Raw genomic sequence first — 23736 nt, 5'->3', positions numbered from 1 at the left:
TACTCAATGCACCGGCCAATGAAGGCAAGCATGCCATATGCCTTCTTGACTACCTTTTGCACCTGTATTGCCCATTTCAGTGACCTGTGGACCTGTACACCTAGATCTCCCTGACTTTCAATACTCTTGAGGGTTCTACCATTCACTGTATATTCCCTACCTGCATTAGACCTTCCAAAATGCATTACCTTACATTTGTCCGGATTAAACTCCATCTGCCATCTCTCCGCTCAAGTCTCCAAACAATCTAAATCCTGCTGTATCCTCAGACAGTCCTCATCGCTATCCGCAATTCCACCAACCTTTGTGTTGTCTGCAAACTTACTAATCAGCCCATACCTCCACCCTATCCCCGTAAACTCGTAACCCTATCTAACCTAAGGGCACTTTATCATTGCCAGTCCACCCAACCTGCACATCTTTGGACTGCTGGAGGAAACCGGAGCACCCGGAGGAAACCTATGGAGGGACAGGAAGAACGTGTAGACTCCGCACAGACAGTGACCCAAGCCGGGAATTGAACCTGAGACCCTGTTAAGCAACTGTGCTAACCACTGTGCTACCATGCCACCACGGTTTGGGGAGAGTATTGAAAGTTGGGAAAAGGTGATGGAGCTGCCAGTGTCTAGGCCTCATAGGTACCAAATCTAGAGACTCCGTGTGCGGCGGCCCTAGAGCACACAGTGAAAGGCCTGTTTGGTTCTTCCTGGCCATCCTCATCAGCGTTTCTCCTCCTCCTCCAGCATGCCTCCCCCCCCCCCCCCCCCCCCCTCTGCTGTTTGGTGTTGTGCAGGACACGGCCGGTCAGCCCTATGTCCGAGACCCTCCTGGGCGGTCCAGGCATTGGAAGCACATTTTGAGGATGTCGATGCACCGCTCAATGACGTTCCTGGTTGCTGCATAGACTTTGATTTGATTTGATTTGATTTGATTTTGATTTGATTTATTGTCGCATGTACTGAAGTACTGTGTAAGGTATTTTTCTGCGGCCGAGGGAACGTACGCAGTACGTACATAGCAGGCAAAGAGAATAATAAACAGAGAACATTGACAAATGGTACATCGACAAACAGTGATTGATTACAGTGCGGAACAAGGGGCCAAACAAAGCAAATACATGAGCAAGAGCAGCATAAGGTGTTGTGAATAGTGTTCTTACAGGGAACAGATCAGTCTGAGGGGGAGTCGTTGACGAGTCTTGTAGCTGTTGGGAAGAAGCTGTTCCTGTGTCTGGATGTGGGGGTCTTCAGATCTCTGATCCTTCTGCCTGATGGAAGGTTCTGAAAGAAGGCAATGCCTGGGTGGGAGGGGGTCTCTGATAATGCTGTCTGCCTTCCTAAGACAGCATGAGGTGTATACACAATCAATGTGGGGGTGGCAAGCTTGTGTGATGCATTGGGCTGAGTTTCCCGCACTCTGCAGTTTCTTGCAATCTTGGACCGAGCAGTTGCCATACCAGGCTGTGATGCAGCCGGATAAGATGCTCTGTATCGCACATCTGTAGAGGTTTCCCTGATTCACCTGAGGAAGGAGCAGTGCTCTGAAAGTTAGTGTTTGAAACAAACCTCTTGGACTTTAACCTGGTGTTGTAAGACACAGTAACTTCATTTGAAGCCTACTCGTGACAAGAAGCGATTTTCAATTTCATTTCTTACTCTGCTCACCCCAGTCCAACACTGGCATCTCCTCATCACTATAGAGGTTTGTGAGAGTCAAGGCAGACATGCCAAATTTATTTAGCTTCCGTATGAAGCAGAGACTTTGTTGGGCTTTCTTGATTGTTGCATCAATGTGAGTGGACCAGGACAGACCTTTGGTGATGGTGACCCCAGGAACTTAAAGCTATCGACCGTCTCCACTTCGGAGCCATTAATACATAGATAGATATAAATATACATAGATAGAATTTACAGTGCAGAAGGAGGCCATTCGGCCCATCGAGTCTGCACCGGCTCTTGGAAAGAGCACCCTACCCCCTACCCAAGGTCAACACCTCCACCCTATCCCCATAACTCAGTAACCCCACCCAACACTAAGGGCAATTTTGGACACTAAGGGCAATTTATCATGGCCAATCCACCTAACCCGCACATCTTTGGACTGTGGGAGGAAACCGGAGCACCCGGAGGAAACCCACGCACACACGGGGAGGATGTGTAGACTCCGCACAGACAGTGACCCAAGCCGGAATCGAACCTGGGACCCTGGAGCTGTGAAGCGATTGTGCTGTCCACAATGCTACCTTGCTGCCCCATACAGACGGGAGTGTGTGTCGTGCTGCGCTTCCTGAAGTCAATGATCAGTTTCTTGGTCTTCCCGACATTTAGAGAGGGGTTGTTTTCAGTACACCATGTAACCAGGTGATTTATCTCCCTCCTGTAGACTGATTCGTCGTTGTTTGAAATATAGCTCACGACAGTCGTATCATCCGCAAACTTATACATTGAGTTGGAGTTAAATCTTGCCACACAGTCATGTGTGCATAGGGAGTACAGTAGAGGACTGAGCACACTTCCTCGCGGGAGCCCCAGGGTTGAGGACTATTGTGGAGGAGGTGCTATTGCCTATCCTGACAGATTGCGGTCTATTGGTGAGGAAGTCAAGGATTCAGCTACACAGGGAGGGGTCAAGTCCAAGATTGAAGAGTTTGGTTATTAGTCTTGCCGGGATAATGTCGGGACATTGTTATAATGGTTCTCCACGTCGGTCTGGGGCCTCCAGGCAGGTGTCATTAGCCAAGACCACAGCGTGTAACTCTGGAAGGACCCAGAGGCATTTAAGTTCAGGGTGACCATCACCTTTATGGCCACCGGGAGTGGGTGTCCGCCTCCATATCCTCGCAGCGTTAGGTGCGCCATCATCTGGCAAAGGTGGCACATGGTCACCTTGCTTAGCCAAAGTCATTGGCGCCACAGGCAGTCCCGCATATCCTCGAAGGACAGGCCCTGACAGTATACCCCTTCCCTGATGCAGCACCTCCTTTGCACCTCCTCCGAGGCCTTTGGACACCCAGCATGAGCCTAACCAGCTGTCCCCTGCTCTTCTCGAGCTGGCTCCTCTTGTGCAGGTTCCTCCCAATGCAGGCCCTGAGCCTCCACCTTCCATGGACCCACAACAGCAGCTGCGGCCAGGTAGGTAGCAAGCATTTCTGGCTTTACTCTGAAATTCATTCTCTGCAGAGAGGGGGGGAAAGAGAAGACATGTTAGTAAGGTGAGTATTTCCTTGCCCATCCAAGTCCAACTGGGTACATGGTGACCCTGAGTTGCACTTCAGCTCCACCCTCCACATGTTCCCCCCAAATCCACCCCCACCCCTCAGCCGTTCCCCTGAAATGTTGCCTTCGGCACTGTACCCTGTCCCCATCAGTGAATGACACACGGAAGCCTCTGTCTTCACCACCCGTCCCTGTCAACAGGGGTACCAGTGGCTGCTGCAACCAGTGTCAGTGATAGGCTCTGCCTTGTCCTGTTGCCCCAGTGCGGTCTATAGAGGGTATCCTCATTGAGTGGGCCGTGTGTTATCCCACCAGCAGGTTGGCACCTGGTTGTGCCGTGGAGAAGGTCACGGTGTGCCACCAATCACCTCCATGGAGGCTTGTGTGTGGGCAGGTCCTATAGAGTGTAGCTGCAGTATGATGTGGGTCCTGGGTGTGACACGATTGATGGCAGCTGGGGGTCAGTGGGCAGGCAGGGCTTGGAGACATCTGATGGTCTTGAGGGGTGGGCTAGCTGACTGTGTCACTGGTGAGACCTCTGCCTTGAGAGGGGCAGTGTGCTAAGGAAGGTGTCAAATGTCACTGTGCATGTGTCCTTTGTTTGGGGTGAACTCTGGGATTCTGCTTCCCCTGCAGTGGGGTGCACTTCTGAAGAGTGAACTGAGGAGTGGAAGTACCTGATGTGCCACTGATTGAGCTTGACCATGCCAATCCCATTGATAGGTCAGCTGGGGTCTGTGGGTTTCCAGAGGGACGGCCTGAGTGGGCTCCAAATAACCAGAAGCTCTGTGAACATTTACAAGACATAGTGATCAGTCAGCAGTGTGATCAGCCAGGGGTCTGTAACGTGTGTCAAATGGGTGCGTTTAAAACAAATCCTGCAGCAATAGAAGCCTGAGCCAGATCACCCCGATCCTGAGTTTGACACCCCGAATCCATGGAGATGTCACCAAGTCATTCCCCGCTACTCCCCCTGGCCCTGGCAGCCACCCCCCAGCAAGCACTACAAATTAAACATTTTTTCAAACTTTGCTCACCTTCTTTCTCTGCCTCAGCAGCCAAGGAGCCCAGTTTCCCTTTGTAAATACCTGTAGTAAACCACGTCCACGTGACTTCTGCCTGAGATTGGGGGGGGGGGGGGGGGGGGGGGGGGGGGGGGGGGGGGGCGCTTCATAGAGTGCCCGGAGCAGGACGCAAACCTCGTCATCGCCACCAGCAAGGTACTGGAGCATGGCGGCGGATTCAATACCGGGCGCGGACCTCGATTTTGGCAGGACGCCCGATTCTCCGCCTGATCGTGGTTGTCGTTTGCGACATCGTGAGGCGGAGAATTTAGCCCACTGTGAGTGATTTGCTGATTGCAACCTTAATGCCTTCGTAGTCGTGTCTGAACATACAGTGCAGAAAGAGGCCATTCAGCCCATCGAGTCTGCACCAACCCACTTAAGCCCTCACTTCCACCCTATCCCCATAACCCAATAACCCCTCCTATCCTTTTTTGGTCACTAACGGCAATTTAGCATGGCCAATCCACCTAACCTGCATGTCTTTGGACTGTGGGAGGAAACCGGAGCACCCAGAGGAAACGTGGACATGGGGAGAACGTGCAGACTCCGCACCGACAGTGACCCAGCGGGGAATCGAACCTGGGACCCTGGTGCTGTGAAGCCACAGTGCTAGTCACTTGTGCTACCGTGCTGCCCAAAGAAAAGACCTTCAGAAGGAAAGCTTTCATGGAGTTCGGCTTGGGCTCAACTTACAGACAAGACCTACCACAGATTGCCCGGTAAATTCTCCCACTGCATCAACACTGTATGGTCTTCAGCACCATTGTCTAAAATTTGAGTGCATTCATTTCAAAAGAAAAATACCTTTTTCACTGGGAATGGTGATCTTTTTCATAAACCATCCACGTCAAGATATAACCAAGTAGATCAATTTTGAAAGTGGGATTGAAGGTTGTTACAGTCAATCAATCAATCAAATGTTCCTTTCACCATTCGAGTTTTGCAAAAACCAGAGCAGAAATGTGTTGAGATGAATTGACAGTTTCTCAGAGACACAGTGACATATTGATTCAATTTGTGCTTGTCCCCAACGAAATGATATATGACAACAAAGTCGTTAAACGTAAATTTGAACAATTTATTCCATTCATTAGAAGAATGTCCTGGTGCTGGTCCAACTTTTATCAAATGTGAAAATTTATTTCCTTCAAGATCTGTTACAACTACTTGGCAGAGATGAAGAGGATTTTCCCTGAAATTGATGCATTAGCTGACTTTATTTAACTATCCATCGCTGGACTTGTATTATATCCATAGTTTGGAAATAATAGCAGAAGGGATTTTCTGCAGAGAATTTTTTTAAAATTATTTCAAGATCCACACAACCTAACAAATTACACTGAAATCCCCATTCCAGGAAATGACTGCAGTGTGCTCAGGTGATGTGTTGTGTAATCTGTTGGCTTGTTTTTTCCTGTGAATCACACCTCTGAAATGTGTTAGAAAAACTGTTTTCCATTTGTTTATGTGTTCATAATTGAAGTAATTTTAATACTATGCAGCAACTGGAGAGAGAGAGAGAGAGAACCTTCACCATTATTATCAGAGCACCCTAGTCCATAAGGAAATGTTAATAGTGGCAGACCAGAAGTATTAGTTCAAGCACATCAGAGAGCATAAAATCCACCTCTTCCAGTAAATCTCATTTTTGTGCATTTTATTTCTTCTAATGATTGCACTTTTCAATGTTTTGTATTTCCAGTAAAAGAAAATAACCCTCTTTAACTGTTTCAAAGGAGGAAAACAAAGGCCAAAAGCATTATGGGTGCAAACGCAATCACCTTAAATCTGTGTCTTCTGGTCACCAATCCACCTGCCACATGACCGAAGTCTCTCATTCCCTGTACCATTCGAATGAATCTCTTCTGTCCCTATCCGAGGCCTTAACATTCTCCCTAACGTGCCATTCTCAGAATTTAACACAACTCTCCAGATGAAGTCTAATCGGTGCTGTGTAAAGTTTTAAGTTTAACTTCCTTGCTTTTATGTTTCTTTCAAGTTGATATTGGTGATGGTGATAGCATCCCATGACTATTTACTCCTTTGCTGTGCTCGCTATATCATTGGATGTGTAGTAATCCATGGGAGGCAGGAGTTCTGTCACCACACCAATATTTATTTACAATAACGATATTACAGGAGCAGCTACAAACAGTGCTGCTAGCAGTCCAGTCAACTTAAGACTGGCTCACAAAGCCTACACAGGTGATTATATGGGCCCCCTCAATGAGCTATCATTGAGGGAGCTCATACTCCAATTGGCTAACCAATAAAGCCAATTGGAGTTCATTACACCCCCCCCCCCCCCCCCCCCCCCCCCGATGGTCCGAGGAATTCCTGCCAGCTGACATTCCTCTGAGCTTCTTCCTGCTCCTCATGTCTGGGTCTGTCACCTCTGTGTCGTCTGCCGGGTCATTCTCCAAAGTGGGCGGGGTGTACCTTATAGGTGCCCGTCTTTTCCTTGACGACCTCCTTGGAAGTTGTTCTTCCTCCTCCTCGGGGAGAGGTGTCGCGGCGGCCTCGTCGAGTGTGTCCATCTCCGACTCTGATGACTGGATGACGGGGTCTGGAGAAATTGCTCGGGGCTGGGGTGTGGGTATCCTTTCCGTCTGGGCTATCCCAGCTTGAGGCGGTCCTGCTTCGCCTGCCTCCAGGTGTGATTCTGCTGCCCTTATTTGGTCTAGGTGTTTCTTCAGCACCTTACCTCCTATTGAAACCTCATAGGATATGGGCCCTGTTTGGGACTCTACCGTGCCTTTGACCCACGTTGGTCCATTCCCATAATTCTTGACCCAAACCGGTGCCCCCACCTGGAAATGTCTCTGCTGCCGACTATTATCATGCCCCCTACATTGGGCCTCCTGTTGTTTCTCCACTTTCCCCATTAAATTTGGGAAAAGGAGACTCAGCCTCGTTCACAGCCGCCTTCCTATTAAGAGTTCAGCTGGCGGTATGCCCGTTGTGGAATGAGGTGTGGTTCCGTAATCAAACAGCCAGCGGGAGAGCTTTGTGTCTATTGACGCTGCTGGCTGCTTCTTGAGTCCCGCTTTAAGTGTCTGGACCGCTCTCTCTGCCAGGCCATTGGTCGCTGGATGGTAAGGGGCCGTTTTGATGTGACGGACTCCGTTTTCCTTCAGGAATTTTCCAAATTCCCCACTTGTGAATGCCGTTCCATTGTCCGACACCAATACCTCCGGAAGTCCATGTGTTGCAAACGAGGCCCTGAGCTTTTCAATTGTCGATGCTGTGCTTGCCGTGTTTACCCGGTGGACGTCCAACCATTTGGAGTGGGCGTCCACTATCACCAAAAACATTGAGCCCATGAAAGGGCCGGCGTGGTCAATATGCAGGCGGGTCCACGGTCTGCCTGGCCATTCCCATGGGTGCAATGGCGCCGCTGGTGGCACTCTTTGCCCCTGTTGGCACTCCTAGCTCCGACGTACCAAGGCTGCTATGTCTGTGTCCAAACCTGGCTACCAAACGTAGCTTCGAGCTAGCATCTTCATTTTAGAACCGCTGGGTGTCCATGATGTAACTCAGTTAAGATTGCCTGATGGCCCTGAGCTGGGACGATTACCCGGGCTCCCCATAATAGGATACCGTCTTCTACGGTTATTTGGTCCCTTCTGCTCCAGTATGGGTGCATCTGGGATCCACTGGTCTTTCCAGTTCCCCTGTTAGCAGTAAATGCTTCATCTTGGCTAAAACTGGGTCTTTTTGCGTCCACAACCGAATATGTTGTGCCACTACTGGTAGGGTGTCCAAAACATTTAGAGTCATTACTGTCTCTAACCTCCCAAAAAACGGCATTTTTAAAATGGCAAGGCTTACCCTCCGAGTGCGGCAGCTGGTCTCCGCAAAATTCGTAGTTTACCTCGTCGCCACTGCAGTAATCCATGGGAGGCAGGAGTTCCGTCACCACACCAATATTTATTTACAATAACGATATTACAGGAGCAGCTACAAACAGTGCTGCTAGCAGTCCAGTCAACTTAAGACTGGCTCACAAAGCCTACACAGGTGATTATATGGGCCCCCTCAATGAGCTATCATTGAGGGAGCTCATACTCCAATTGGCCAACCAATAAAGCCAATTGGAGTTCATTACAGGATGGTAATTGTTTTAACGTTACTCCTGAAGTTATACTGAAGCACATGCAAGTCCATATCATTACTAATTAATTATAGAGTATAGAGTCACTACTGTGCAGAGGAAGCCATTCGGACAATCAATTCTGCACCGACCTTCTGAAAAAGCACCCTACCTAAGCCCATATCCCCACCTTATGCCCGTAACCCAGTAACCCCACCTAGCCTCTGGGCCTTAGAGGTAACTTAACATGGTCAATCCACGTAACCTGCACATCTTTGGACTGCGGGAGAAAACTGGAGCACCAGGAGGAAATACATGCAGGCATGGGGAGAATATGCAAACTCCACACAGACAGTCAAGGTTGGAATTGAACCTCGATCCCTGGCGCTGTGAGGCAGCAGTGCTAAGTACTGTGTGTTGTGCATTGTATGTTCAATAGGTCTCACAAGGATGTTTTGAGTCTTGAATGCTTAAACATTGTGTGCTTATCGCTAACACATAACTATGTACTTATACACAGGGTGTAGCCCAAGCTATGAGCTAACTCCATGCTTGCTTCTACACAGGTCTCTGTCCAGTCTAGAACTGACCCTAGTCTCAGATTATGTGTCTATTTACACTGTGGGTGGTACTCTCTTCCCAGTCTCACATTAACCCTTGCTATGCCAGATATCCTTATATTATAGTAATATTTTCAAAAAATGCAGGTGAATGTCCTATGGATAATGTAATGGAAAATCAAAACAAGACATACAATCCAAATCCACCACTCTATAAGCAATGGTTTCATGTTGTTTAGTTCACTTAGTTATAGCAACACTTTAGACGTTGACTGGTCTCTGTGTAACACCTAATCTTTACATTTCACGCGGCCTATATTTTGGACAATTTGTAGCTGTCCATTTTTGAAAACTATTGAACAACTTTTGCCAGTTTTCTCAGTTTCCACGTGTCATGGTTCAAAATACAGGTCAGAGTTTTACCAGTCCTTTAGCGATGGGCTAGGAGACAGGATGTCTTGTAAAATGGTGGTGGAATCCTTATTTGGATTGGGGATGAAGCAACGACCACTTAATTGGCCTCCATTGGCAATGTGCCTCCCTGGATCCCGCCATCTGCCAAAGCAGGGTTAGATCCTGGCTTCAATCCAGCAGCGGAACTCCTGCCTCCTGCATCAAATTCAGCCCAGAGAATCATAGGATGGTCACAGTACAGAAGGAGGCTATTTGGTCCATTTTATCCATGCTGGTTCTCTGCAAAAGCAACTCAGCTAGCCCCATTACATGTGTCCTAACCCACACAAAATCCCGATCACCCATCATCCCTGAGCTCACTGACCTACACTGACACCCAGACCAGCAACACATTTTAAAATCTCATTTAGTGTTCAAATGTTTCCAAGGTCTTGTTACATCCTGTGTTTGTAATCATCGCAAAGCCTTGCAACCATCTGAAAACTCTGTGTTCCTCCAATTCTGGTGCATCCTTGATTGACTTCACTCAGCAATTGGTGGCTGTACCTTTAGGGTTGCTTTGCCCCTAATCTCTGTAAATCCTTGCCTCAATCTTTTGTCCTCTCTCCAGCTTCAAGAGGTTCCTTTAAGCGTACCTCTTTGACTAAGCTATTTGGTCACCTATTCTGATAACCCCTTTTGTAGCTCAGTATCAGATTTGGTCCGATCTTAATCTGATAATTGTTTATTCATGTTTGTTCCTAGTTGGAACAGGGTCACTTTAAGAGTTTGATCACATGATGTACTGATGACATCATCTGCAGTTTGGGCAGGCTAGCAACCAATCTACACGAGCAGCATGTGTAACAACACCTTCCCAATAAAGCTTTTGTTTGCTCTTGTACCTTCATGATTTTCAAGCTTCTCTTTTGAAATATCACAAAGAAAACTGGCAAAGAAGTGGTCGGAATCCACACTGCAAAAACATGAGAAAGAACTACAGAAATCCAGTGAGTAAAAATAAATCATCGATCCATGCTGCAGCCATCCATAAATGTCTAAGGCAATAAAAACATTGCTACACTAAAGCTGGTAATTGAAGGGTGCCGAATAATAACAGAAACCATTGAAGAAATCTAAATTCAACAAGATTTCAGAAGAAACGGCATCAGAAAAGAAGCTGCCACTTGCTCTGCTCAGAACATTCTGGAACAGTACTCAAGTGCTCCGTCTACTGTGAGTAGCAAATAAAGTAACAAATTAATTGAGAGCTAGGGGATTGGAACAGGCTGGCTCAGGATTACTTTGTTTGAAAAATAGAAGCAAGGTGAGGCTAAAAACTTCATGGCACATTTGTACTTATGCAAATGTTTTCATAGTAAAAATGGCAGTGGGGGGGGGGGTTAGCACATGGTGTACTGATATCATTGTTGTGTTGTAATTTACTGACTGACCACTAGGAGTCTCAGTAGTATATAAGTGAATGTTAGAGTCAGGTGATGGCTGACTGGCTGGAAGGAGCTGGAGAGAGATGTTGTTTGTGCAAGATCATACTGTAATTCATCTGTTGTTTTGTATATCGTTTACCAACAGTTAATGTTAATAAATCGTTTATAGCTTTCTACAAGTGTTCTTGTAATATAAATCAGGCCATCCGACAAGAACATTGCATGGTACCAGAGTTGTATGTTATTAACACTGGGGGAAAAAACTATCAGCCTGCCACAAGGTCCACAGAGATTTGAAGATTTTATAGACTGCCTTAATTAACAGCATGGAGACATTGAAGCCACCAATGAGTCTCATATTTCATGGTAATATGGACAACAACTGGTGTGTGTTCAAACAATAATGTAATCTGTTTTTTTACTGCAGTAAATTTAGGAGATCAATTAGATTTGCATAAGGTAGTGATGCTCCTAACAGCAGCAATTGCTGTATTCAGTACATTTAAATTTGCAAATAATGAAGATAGTAAACGTGTTCCTGAATTCAAACTTTGATGCACATTGCAGCCCCAGAAAGAATGAAATTTATGAAAGCTATGTGTTTAGGTCTCATTCACAGAAGACAGGGGAGTCCATAGATCATTTCATCACTGATTTAAAGTTAAAAGCTAAAACTTATAATTTTTCTGCAGTCAAAGCTTCCATGATTCAGGACCAGATTGTGTCTGGTGTGAATGAAAATAAGTTGAGAAAAAGTTGCTGAGGGAATCTAAGCTGTCTTTGGAACAAACAGTTAAGATTTTTCAGGCTAAGAAGGTCGATGCACAGTATTCTAAAATGTTTCTCAGTATTGGCGGCATCTTCTTGGAGGTGAAAACACTCCGGTTGCCATCCTTTTTACAAAAGGGCGGGAAAATTCTGAAAAAAGGCGGGAAATTTCCTGCAGCTCCTTACACACCAACAAACAGGTTAGAAATGAAGACAAAGTATTTCTGTGTATACGACGTGATCAAAGGCACAAATTAAGGCGGTGTCCAGCATTTGGCAAGTTTTGTTCTCGATGGAAAGGAAAACTCACTTTGCTCAGAATTGTTACTCTGAGCTACTCTTAGCTCAGCCCCTATCAGCCAGCACAGTGGACGACACAAGCCGGGATTCTCTGAGCCTCCACGCCGCAATCGCGTTTGGCGCAGGGGCGGTGAATGGGCGTCAGACCTGCGATCGGGTCCAACGGCAATCGCGTGCGGTCAACGCGACACCATCAGGGCCATTGAAAGAGGCCCCCGCGGCGATTCTCAGCCGACAACTGGCTGAGTTCCCGCCGGTGTGGTTCACTCATGGTTCCACCCGGCGAGAGCTCGAAGTGGTGGCTAGGGACTTGGTCCGCAGCTGCCCTGGTGGGGAGGGGGGGGGGATCAGTCACTGGAGGGACATCCAGGGTGGCCAGGCTCACGATCGGGGGCCACCGATCGGCGGTTGCGCGCAATCACGGGGGGGTCTATATTGTCCATGCGCGGATCTGCGGCTGGAAGTACAGGGCCCTGTAACGGCAGCCGGAGCTGAGAGGAGCACTCCAGGGCCCTTCTAGCCCCCTGCAAAATGGAGAATCACTCTAGGAATGCCAGAGTGGATCGCGCCCGTTTACCCACGGGCGCAGGTACATAGCCCCATTATCAGAGAATTCCGCCCACAGTCTCTAGTGATGAAATGTCATTGTTTATTGGAGTAATAACAGAGAAGAAGAATTTTTTGGAGACATTAAAAAATTCTTCAGCACTTACAAAAAATGCAGACTGATCCTAAAGTGGTCTCATTGAAGTTAGCCACTGGTGCCAATGGCAGTTTAATCAGCGTTACTGATTTGAAAAATCTAAAGCTGCAGCCGATTAGAAGAAATCACAAAATACTTCTGAGAGATTATAATTGTTCAAGCATCAAATGTGTGGTCCTTGTGACCTGAGTGTGGTAGTGAAGAACACAGTTTATTCTGTTCCATTCTGTATTGTGTCCGAGGTCTTGATTCATTGTTTGGTGATCAGTCCTGTGAAGAATTGGGCGCGATTCTCCGCTGCCCACGACGGGTCGGAGAATAGCGGGAGGGCGTCCCCGACATTTTTCATGCCCTCCCGATATTCTCCCCCCCCCCCCCCCCCCCACGGCCGCCCCACGACACAAATCGCTGCTCGCGTTTTTTACGGCGAACAGCGATTCTCCCCAGGCCGATGGGCCGAGTTCCCAGGCCTTTAAACACACCTGCTTGCTGCCGTCGTAAAATCGGCCGCAACATGCCCGTTCTGGGCATCCAGGGCCCTGATTGGCACGGCAGTACCACGGGCGTGCCAAGGGGGGCATGGGCCCGCGATCGTAACGGACGCACTCTTTCTCCCTCCGCCGCCCCGCAGGATCAGTCCACAGGGCGGCCGAGGGAGATGACGGCCCCACGCATGCGCGGGTTGGAGCCGTCCAATCCACGCATGCACGGCTGACGTCATCGTGCGCGTCAGCCGGTGTGACGCTTGGCGCATGGACTTAGCGACGGTCGCTAAGCCCGCGATGCCGTGCTTCACGGGGCCCCGCTGCTAACCCCGCCCGGGGGGGAGAATCGGGTCCCGGGAGGGGGCGCGGAGGCTGCCGTGAAACACGGCCAGTTTCACGGCAGCCTTTACGACTCGCCGCATTTGCAGAGAATCGCGCCCCGTAGTGCAGTTGGTATATCGCATCCACAAAGGATTGGATCAAAATTCTGCCGATTCTGAGAACATTACCAACGAATTAAGTGACGTGTTCACTGATTTTAGTGCACTACCAGTCGCCAACAAGATAGAATTTAAAGAAGATGCATTATCTAAAGCACCGAAACAAACTGCAGCACGATAGCATAGTGGTTAGCGCAATTGCTTCAATGCTCCAAGGTCCCAGGTTCGATTCCCACCTTGGGTCATTGTCTGTGCGGAGTCGGCACGTTCTCCCCGTGTCTGCGTGGGTTTCCTCTGGGTGCTCCGGTTTCCTCCCACAGTCCAAAGATGTGCAGGTCAAGTAGATTGGTCATGCTAAATTGCCCTTAGTCTCCAAATTTTCCCTTAATGTTGGGTGGGGTTTCTGGGTTCTGGGATAGGGTGGAGGTGTGGGCTTGGGTGGGGTGTTCTTTCAAAGAGCTGGTGCAGACTCGATGAGCTGAATGGCTTCCTTCTGCACTGTAAATGCTATGAAATCACATTACAAAGCGTTACCATTGTGATATGGTAGCTGTGATTCACCCGAGGAAGGAGCTGCGCTCCAAAAGCTAGTGATTCGAAACAAACCTGTTGGACTTTAACCTGATGTTGTAAGACTTCTTAATCTGGTACGTCGGCAGCAGAGTTACTCATGAATAGAAGGTTGTGTACCACACTTCCATATTTGGGAAGGAAGGACAGGAATGCAGTGGTACTGCAGGAAATACAAAGCATTAAAGCAAAACAAAAACAGTTCTATGATAGAATGTCTAGAACTTTACTACCTCTGAGTAGAGATGACATTGTGAGATTAGAAGATTCAGGCAATTGGTCAGGAAAAGCCATTGTACTTGAAGAAGTAGCACCTCGTTCCGACAATGTACAGACAGAGGCAGGGTTGGTTTTAAGAAGAAATCGTCGCACACTCTTGAAAACCAGAGAAGACTTTCGCAACAAGGTGATGGATGATGGATCTACATCAGAATCAACGTCAGCTGTAATGTCAGAAAGTTTGGCAGTTCCTGAGCATTAGAATGTCATGGAGAACATTGAATCTACAAGTTCTGAGCCACAAGGTCAAACTTTGAGAAGATCAACCAGAGTCAGAAGAAAACCTGATCAACTTAATTTGTAGATTTGGACTATGTGTACATACTATGCTTGCTTTATGTATATTTGTTAAATTAATACTGTTCGACTTACAGGCCCATGATATCACATGTAAATATACTGTTGATAATGTATTAATTTATTCCTTCAAAGGAAAGGGGATGTAGTGATATCATGGTTGTGTTGAAATTCAATGACTGACCACTAGGAGTCTTACTAGTATATAAGTGAATGTTAGAGTCAGGTGATGGCAGACTGGCTGGAGGGCGCTGGAGAGAGAGGTTGCTTGTGCATGATCATGCTGTTATTCATCTGTTGTTTTAGTTGATTAATAAATCATTTATAGCTTTAGCTACAATTGCTCTTGTAATATAAATCAGGCCATCTGACAAGAACATTACACGTGGTACCATATGATGAAAGCACCGAGCGTCGGAGCTCACACACGGACAGATTTGAATACTTTGTTCAGATGAACAAACGTTCGGAGGACATAGTAGTCTTGACTGCCCTGAGTACAAAGGGGGGAAATTTTCAACCTTCTGCTAAGTTGGATGCAACCAGCAAAACAAGCTCGAAAACTTTATGGTGAACTGGCAGAGCTATTTCAGACCCAGTACTCAAATAAAGCTTTGGCCATTGCCGAGAGAGTCAGGTTCTATAAACGTAACCAACAATTAACTTCCAGCATTAAAAACCATAAAATATCAGCTGAGACCTGAACACTAACATAGGTTCAAACTGCCACTGATGTGTAAAAACTGGACAAAGATGCAAAATGCGGGAATTGTGGTTAAAAAGGGGCACATCGAACATGCGTGCTGGAGAATGCAACACATTTGAAACAAAATTATTAAAAGCAAGATCCAAATATGTCAAATAAGAAATTGAAAAGAGGGCAGAGTGTCCATGTGAGACGAAAAAGGTGCAAAAAAGGACCAGTGTCACAGTCAGATGATGAACTGTCATTGAACGTACTGACCATTGTGGGCGCAATGACCCATTACTGGGTCATTCCATGACTGCATGGACAACCAGTGAAAATGGAGATGGGCAATATTGTTACCGGAAACTGTTTCGCAAGAGGCATTATTGAAGTTAGAAGTGCTGATACACTTTGATCCAAAGTTACCCTTGCAACTGGCTTGCAACACATCACTTTATGGGTCAGAACATTGGTTTCTCATAAAATGCCCAATAGGGAAGGGAAGCCAATAGCGTCTGCACCAAGATCCTTGAACAAAGCAGAAATGAGCAAAGCACAGATAAATAAGGAAGCTCTGGGCACCATCTTCAGGATCAAACGTTTTTACCAATAGCTATGTGGATAGAAATTTACTTTGCTAACTGATCACTGATAACAATATTGGGGTCACACATCAGTACTCCATCTTTAGCAGTGAACCAGATGCAGAGATAGCCATTACTTTCGTCAGCTCACACCTGTATGATAACATATCATCAATCAAATCTGCATGGGAACGATGATGGACTCTCCAGATTAACTTTACCTGACGGAAGGCCACAACAAACTGTGCCAAATGAGGACCTGTGTATATCTGAGAATCTGACAGTACCGGAAACAGCTGTGAACAACAGTACCCCAGTTGAACACATTTCAACATCGAGTCAACCTCCAAAGCCTAAGTTGACTCCATTTGAGGAAACAACAGATGTGGTAGAAATGCAACCAAAAACACCAGAGGTTGCAGTCAACATGAAAAAACAAACTGTTATAACCTGCCTGCTTACCACTGGCTGGGGCCTAATGGCAATCCCACAATCTTTAGGGAGTATGAGATTCCCCAATGAGGGGGGTGGGGCGGAGAAATCATTAGCAGGTCCCTGCATAAATAAAGCTGGCCAGTATGGAACCAGCTAGAGAGGAGTGAGCAGCAAGGGAGTTGATGCTGCTGTTGTGTGTATGTGTATATATAAATGTTATTTATTTTATTCTACAACTCGTGCTGGATTCTTTGTGCCCCTCACAAAACTGGCGATGAGGATTAAAGTGGCTAGCTGTCTACCCTGCTGATGCCACCTCCCTGGACTTTTGTTGGATACAGGTTGGAAATTTATTTTCTGTTACACCATGCCTCTGTATGGACGTTTGGATGTCTTTGATGCTGCACTGGAAAGTTGGAACCAGAACGCATAACGGATGCGTTACTATTTCCGGGCAAACAACATCACTGAAAACAAGCACCAGGTGGTCATTTTGCTCACCGCCTGCGGCCCACAGACATTTGGGGTGATTAGGGGCCTTACGTACCCAGCTGCGCCGGACACCAAGACGTTTGATGAACTTATGACCTCAGTGGGGCAACATTTTAACCCACCCCCATCCACGATAGCCCAGCATTATCGGTTTAATACCTCTGAGAGGACCCCAGCAGAACCCCTTGCTGAGTTTCTATCCAGGCTATGCTGGATTGCGGAGTACTGTGACTATGGTGAGACCTTGTCATAACTGTTGTGCGACCGTTTGGTTTGCCATATTAACAATACGGCCACCCAGAGAAAGTTGTTAGCTGAGCTATAATTGACTTTTCAACAGGCCATTCAAATAGTATTATCCCAAGAGAGCACAGAACGGGGAGTGCAGGAGCTACAGGGAATGGAGGTGCATGCCTTGGGGCACAACCCCTTCCGTCCAAAAGCGTCTCCCCGCACCCCTGTGGTACCTTGGGCGGGTCGGCGTCCGGATCGACGCCAGTGGCCGCCGGATGTTCCTCCCCAAAGGGAGCCTTCTCCAGAACCAATGGATGAGGGGCCATGTCAGTGTCGGACCTGTGGGCGCTGACCCCGTTGCGAACGCCAGTCCTGGGGGCACCAGAGGCGCCGTCGTTCCGACCGAAACTGGGGTCAGCCCAGGGGCCGTACCTTCCATTTGGATTAACCTGCGCCGATTATTCCTGAGGACATGGAGATGGAGGACGACTGACTGCAGCTGCATTGTGTGGCAGCTCCGTGTGGCCCTCATTAAGGTGACAGTACGGGTCAATGGTCATCCGCTTGAGATGGAGTTGGATACTGGCGCAACGGTCTCCGTGATTGCCCAGAGGACATTCGACCGCATCAAGAAGGGTATACAGACCCTTACATTAAACTGCCAGGTTGGCCACCTACACGGGGGAACCATTGGACATTGCCGGAACTACGATGACCCCTGTTATTTCTGGATGCTAGGAGGGGCGTTTCCCACTTATCGTGGTGGCGCCCATGGGCCCAGCCTGTTGGGTCGGGACTGGTTGCGCCATTTGCGGCTGCAGTGACAGCAAATCCTCCAAACAGGTTCTGGAGGGTTGACTGAGGTACTAGGATGGTACACAGGTGTATTCCAGCCCAGTTTGGGGAAAATAAATGGGGCTGTAATCCGTATCCAAGTCGAACCAGGAGCCACGCCGCGCTATTTCCGGGCACGCCCAGTGCCTTAGTCCTTGCTCAAGAAAGTAGAATGAGAGCTCACTCATTTGGAGTGAATTAGACAATGAAAATAAAAACTACTTACCAGTCACTTACCAGGGTTAAAAAGCACCTCCGAAAAAGCACCTTCTCTCACTCTGCACCGAATTACCTCACTGCACCAAATTACCAAGTTGCAATTCCCAGTCTGGATGTGCCTCACTTCAGCTGTGTCTCCTTGACTTGCGCAAGCTTACTGAGTGCGCTTTCTGTCTGTCTTTTATGCAGACCTCAGCTAACCGATGACTCAAAACTACCTAAACTTCAAAGAGAGGAATACAATGTGCACCTTTGTGTCCCTAAACAGGCCTCAGGTGACTGACAGATAACTGCCTCTCAGCAATTAGGGTGGGGTGGCTTCAGCCTATCAGCCACTAAGCTACACACTGCACTTTTAACTGAAAAACAGCAAAATTAGATTTACCACTTACCTTTCCTGATTACCTCACTGCACCAAATTGCAATTCCCACTCTGGATGTGCCTCACTCCGGCTGTATCTCCTTGACTTGCGCAAGTTTGCGAGGTTCATGAAGATGAACAGCATACGCCATATCCGCACCGCCCCATACCACCCATCTTCCAATGGGTTGGCGGAGCGCACAGTGCAGACATTCAAATGGGGCCTAAAGAAGCAGTCTTCCAGCTCTATGGACACGAGACTGGCTCGTTTTTTGTTTTCATACAGGACCACTCCACATGCAGTGACTGGGGTGGCTCCCGCAGAACTCCTAATGGGCCGAAGACTTCGCACGCGCCTTAGCATGGTTTTCCTGGACATGGGCGCAAATGTACGGTGCACTCAAGAACATCAGGGACATGGCCTTTCTCGGTATCGGCCGATTAGGCAGTTTGCGCCCGGTGACCCATTGTTAATTCGAAATTTTGCTGGTGGTGCCCAGTGGGTCCTTGGCGTTATCTTTCATCGATCAGGCCCTATCTCTGACCAGGTGCAAGCCCAGGGTAGTCTCCTGCGCAACCATGTCGACCATGTTCGGTCCAGAAGACCATTTCTTCCAAAGATTCCCCGCCCCCGGAGCTCACTTCTACAGCCACAGAGGCCTGACACAGTGGAGGGTATTCCTCACAATCTTCCTCTGGTGCCGCACTCAAAGCCTGCGCAGGTCATTGCAGAACCACATGGAGATAGAGACGGCGAGATGACGGAAGCTTTGGACTCCGACTTCGAGATGGAGACACAGGACGCCTCAGAGGGGGAGTCCTCGGGCTCAGGGGCCATGAATGTACAACCGTTACACCGTTCATCAATGAAGCGCCGTTCTTTGTCTCGTTACACGCCGCCCAAACTGGAGACTCATGCAAAACGCGTTTGACGCCCTCCTTCGTCTAGGTTTTCGGTGAATTCCTTGGACTTTTGTGGGGGAGGGATGTTAGAACCTGCCTGCTTACCACTGGCTGGGGACTAATGGCAATCCCACAATCCTTAGGGAGTATGAGTTTCCCCAATGAGGGGGGCGGAGAAATCATTAGCAATTCCCTGCATAAATAGAGCTGGCCAGTATGGAACCAGCTAGAGAGAAGTGAGCAGCAAGGGAGTTGCTGCTGCTGTTGTGTGTGTACACATATATATACATATATGTTATTGTAACTAAATGTTATTTCTGTCTATTCTAGAACTCATGCTGGATACTTCGTGGCTTTCACAAAACACACGTTTGAGGTTCCATATAGGAATCAACGTCCTCCAAAACGTCCAACTTATTGACCGCTGTGTTTGTTTTGGACTGGGTGCCATTTTTAAAGGTCGCCCAGTGCAAAGAGAGCATAGGAATTCATGCTGGAACCTCCCCCACCCCATCCGACAGCATACCCCTATCACCCACAGCCTCCCCCCCCGCCCCCCAGAACCCTTCCACCACTGCTTGCGCACTGCCCAGTTCCTGGGTAATGTCGGGCATGAATCATTCAAAATTTGCGATTTCAATCAGATGGTTCCCAGAGCAGGGCTGTTGCCTATTGGACGTTTGAACATCCCGGGCAATTGCTGTGCAATCCTCATGTTGGAACCTCTGTGGTGTGGGGTTGCCCAGCGCAGAATTGGGGAACTCACCCAGATACACTGTCTTGGAGCTCTGAAGGTATGGTCAATTATTATCTTCTATTACACTGCTCGATTTCATGGCTTGTGGAAGTTGTGATTTTTACGATAATGCATTGTAACAGAAACTAAACACGTAAACCTACCACCAGAACCTCGAGCAAATCTTGGACACAATTTCCCAACTACAACCAAAGCAGAGCTCAACACCATTGTATTTATTCTCAATTCTCATAGGTTCGAAAGGGGTTAAAATAATTATTGCATTCAATCTATAATTGAAATGGAGTTCAAATGTTTCCATTTGTTCAAAATGAACCTTATGATAGTAATTAAGTCTCATTAAGCCGGTGGTTAAACCGGTGGTTAAACTACTTTCTCTATATTGGTTATCACTGAATAGATTAAATTCTGCTCTTTCCTTGGGCCCTCTCTTAAAATTGATCTGATCAAGACAGGAAGGGCTGCAGGGCCACAGGACAATGAAGTATTTCACGTGAAAACAGTGTCATTTTACCTGGTCAGTACCATGAGCTGATTTTCTTCATGAACAATGGATTAGCAGAGAAAATTATATTCATTTGATCTTGAACAAACCCGGTCACCAGGGATGAATTCTCTGTATTGAATTTTCAGACATTGATTCAAAATACAGAAACTAAAGCTGTGTTGCACAGTCAGAAAATTATTAATCATCAGCATTTCAATGAAAATGTTCAAGTAAAGCAAACCAGCTTCAGTCAGAACATCCTGCAGTTTGATTTCTGTAAAGTTCCCATCTCAACTTATTGCTTTTCTGTTTTTCTTTTTTCAATCCCACTGTTTTCCAGATTTTAGCTCAAATTAAGTTACCCACGGGCTCAGATTGGTGTCTCCTGCCCATGAGTGTAAAGTCCAGGAAGCTTCCAGATATCTGTACAGACATCCTGGAGAATTAGAGCGACTGAGGTTTTCCTGCATTTTTGAGAGAACCAGTGATAGATCACTGGAGGGGGTTGATGCACACCGTTGCAGCTTGATGCCACATGCAGCGTAAGTCCAATATAAGTCCAAAATAGAATAATTCCGAATTTATACTATAGACAAGACCACTCTGTCCAACTGATAATGTGTTTATACACGTCATGAACAACAAAGAGAAAGAAAATCAGACACAATATTGAAGAAACTGCCAATTTGCTATGAGAAGATTTTATGTGTGATGGAATCCTTAGCACAGTGGGCTAAAGTGCTGGCTTGTAATGCAGAACTAGGCCAGCAGCCCGAGTTTTATTCCCGTACTGGCCTCCCCGAACAGCGCTGGAATGTGGTGACTAGGGGCTTTTCACAGTTACTTAATTGAAGCCCACTTGTGACAATAAGTGATTATTATTATTATTACTAATCCATGGTTCCAAAGCTTTATTTTTGAGACAGACCATAAATGAAAAGGGAAACTGAAAAACGGAAGGGACAGTTCCGGTTTCTAAGGAAAATAAGACTGAAACTGATATTAGAAGCCAAAACCTCTGTGGAGACCGAAACTGGGTAAAAGCAAATAAAGTTCAATGGCATGGCCATCGCTGAATCCCCAACTATCAAGATCTTTGGGGTTGCAATTGGCCAGAAATTAAACAGGTCCAGCCATAAACATACTGTGTCCACAATAGCAGGTGAGAGGCTGAGAATTCTACGGAAAGCAACTCACCTCCTGATCCTGTCCATTCAAATCCTGTCCACCAGCAGCAAGGCACATGTCAGGAGGGCGATAGAATTTCCATTCCCTTCGGTGGGACTGTAACATCCCGCTGGGTGGCAGAGGCCATAAGATCCTGCCCATTGTCCTCTTTGTAATCCGGATGCTGTGTATATAACTGGGACCTGTCACACCTGGAATCCTGCACCAGTCTCATCAATTATCATTCCGTACTGGTAAAGGTATTCCTCTGTGTTAGATTAGTGCGCATGAGGTGTGATGGTTACATTGTATAGATGCGGGTGCCGAAATATCTGATTTGATGTTTGCTAAACTGGTGCCTTCATTTGGCACTGTGCAGTACATGCTGTCACTCCAGATGGTCCACGCTCATCTATAAATAGAAAAAGGCATACAGGCATCAGCAATGTACATAATGATCCACACTAACATATTAGCAAACAATTAAATTAATTTATGAGCTAGAGGCAAAGTATGATATGAGGATTTTACCTCTGTATTAATATTTCTGATATTTTACATTGTTGGGGAGATGGAGAGGAAATTCAGTGGGGTGGGGGGGGGGGTGAATATCTTGCCGAGGTGGGTGGGGGGCATCTCTGTGGGGCACAATGCCTGAAAAGGAACCATTCCCCAGCCTGGCCAGAAGGCAGCCAAGCAGCTTTGACATTTTGCACAGTCAAACGATAAAAGGAAGGGGCACTTAAGGGACCATAAATCATTAACTGGCCAGAATCTTTATCCTTTGCCTACAAAAGCTGATCATTCACTGTGAATGAAAATTTTCCCTATTAATTAAACTGAGGGTTGCAGTATAAATGCCATTTGCAGTATCTGTTTCAGAAATATCACACTGCTGCTCACGCAGGCTTTAAATGATGGCAGTTCTCTGGGAGACTGGGTTAAGGTTCCACGGTGGGAGAATTGGCATGTGGACATTGGACACTGCAACAGGGCAGGTTCTGTGCAGGTGGCAATTTTGGCATGCATTGTGTAAAATTTTAATGGTCAATTTACTTCTTTGTACACTTCTAATCTGCCCGAATACAAGGCTTTTCACCTAAAAAATTGAATTTTTCACTGTTGTACTTTCTATTAATGCCTATCTTATTGATTTTGTGTGTCCTAATATTCCTGCTCAGTGTTATGTTCCCAGTGGCTGTACCATCTCTAATGGAAGGCTACTGGCTTACATTGCAGGAAACTGCAGATGGCCTCTCAGGGTGCCCTCAGGCAAATCTGGGTCAGCTTTGGGCTGCACTGTCTTGACATGGGCAGCATCAGCCCAGGATGAATGACTGACAGGCAACAGCAAAGGTACTGGTGGAATGGCAGTCGTATGAACACAAATGCTATAATCCTGAGAGAAGACAGCAGATATGAGCTTCACAAGCAATTGTCATTCCCCTGGCAAGGTGACTCAGCAATCTTAGTAATCTGCTGGTGCACAGATTCCTGGACTGCTCTGAGACCCTGCAAGGCCTCTTGAGCACTCATTTCTGCAGCCATCACACCAAATGCCATTAGACGGGATGACTTGGAGGAGAACGCTGATGGTCATGCACAGTGAGATGCTCGGTGCATTCACAGGCCATCCACAGGGCCTGCGGGTATGATCAAGGAGTATGGAGGAATCTGGCTACAATTTAACACAGAGCTTGTGCCTATCCTTTCCAGTATGGACAGGGTGACCAACTCCAGGACAGGACATTTCTGCAGCCATGGTGGCTGGTCTTAGAAGCAAGCATTGATTTCATGATATCCATCTTAGCTTTTTACTGCGACACTACGATTCCTGAGTGTATTCCATTTGTGATGCAGTGGAAGCTGTAACTTCAACCATCAGAAGCTCTATCACGTGTTGGTTTCACAGTTCTGTCCTGGAGTTGGTCACCCTGTCCATACTGGAAAGGATAGG

The 23736-nt window shown here is 47.2% G+C and overlaps 1 long non-coding RNA gene across 7 annotated transcripts in view; it reads right to left on the bottom strand.

The window, feature by feature from the left end:
- Positions 1-23736, bottom strand: part of LOC119962777 — a 50207-nt gene that overhangs the window by 12160 nt on the left and 14311 nt on the right. For 3 of the 7 annotated variants that reach the window (XR_005459950.1, XR_005459956.1, XR_005459957.1), the window contains exons 5-6: positions 21810-22191; positions 2399-3173 (exon numbers count right to left, since the gene is read on the bottom strand). This is a non-coding gene — a long non-coding RNA (uncharacterized LOC119962777). Of the gene's footprint in view, positions 1-916; positions 1522-2398; positions 3174-8665; positions 10305-19939; positions 20742-21809; positions 22192-23736 lie in introns of those variants that run through there. The other 4 variants (XR_005459951.1, XR_005459953.1, XR_005459954.1 and 1 more) reach the window with 4 other exon arrangements.

The sequence above is a fragment of the Scyliorhinus canicula genome, chromosome 3 (assembly GCF_902713615.1).
Source record: "Scyliorhinus canicula chromosome 3, sScyCan1.1, whole genome shotgun sequence".
In the NCBI taxonomy this organism is placed as follows: Eukaryota; Metazoa; Chordata; class Chondrichthyes; order Carcharhiniformes; family Scyliorhinidae; genus Scyliorhinus; species Scyliorhinus canicula.
Note: the sequence above shows the minus strand (reverse complement) of the source record. Positions and strands in the feature narration are given on the sequence as shown.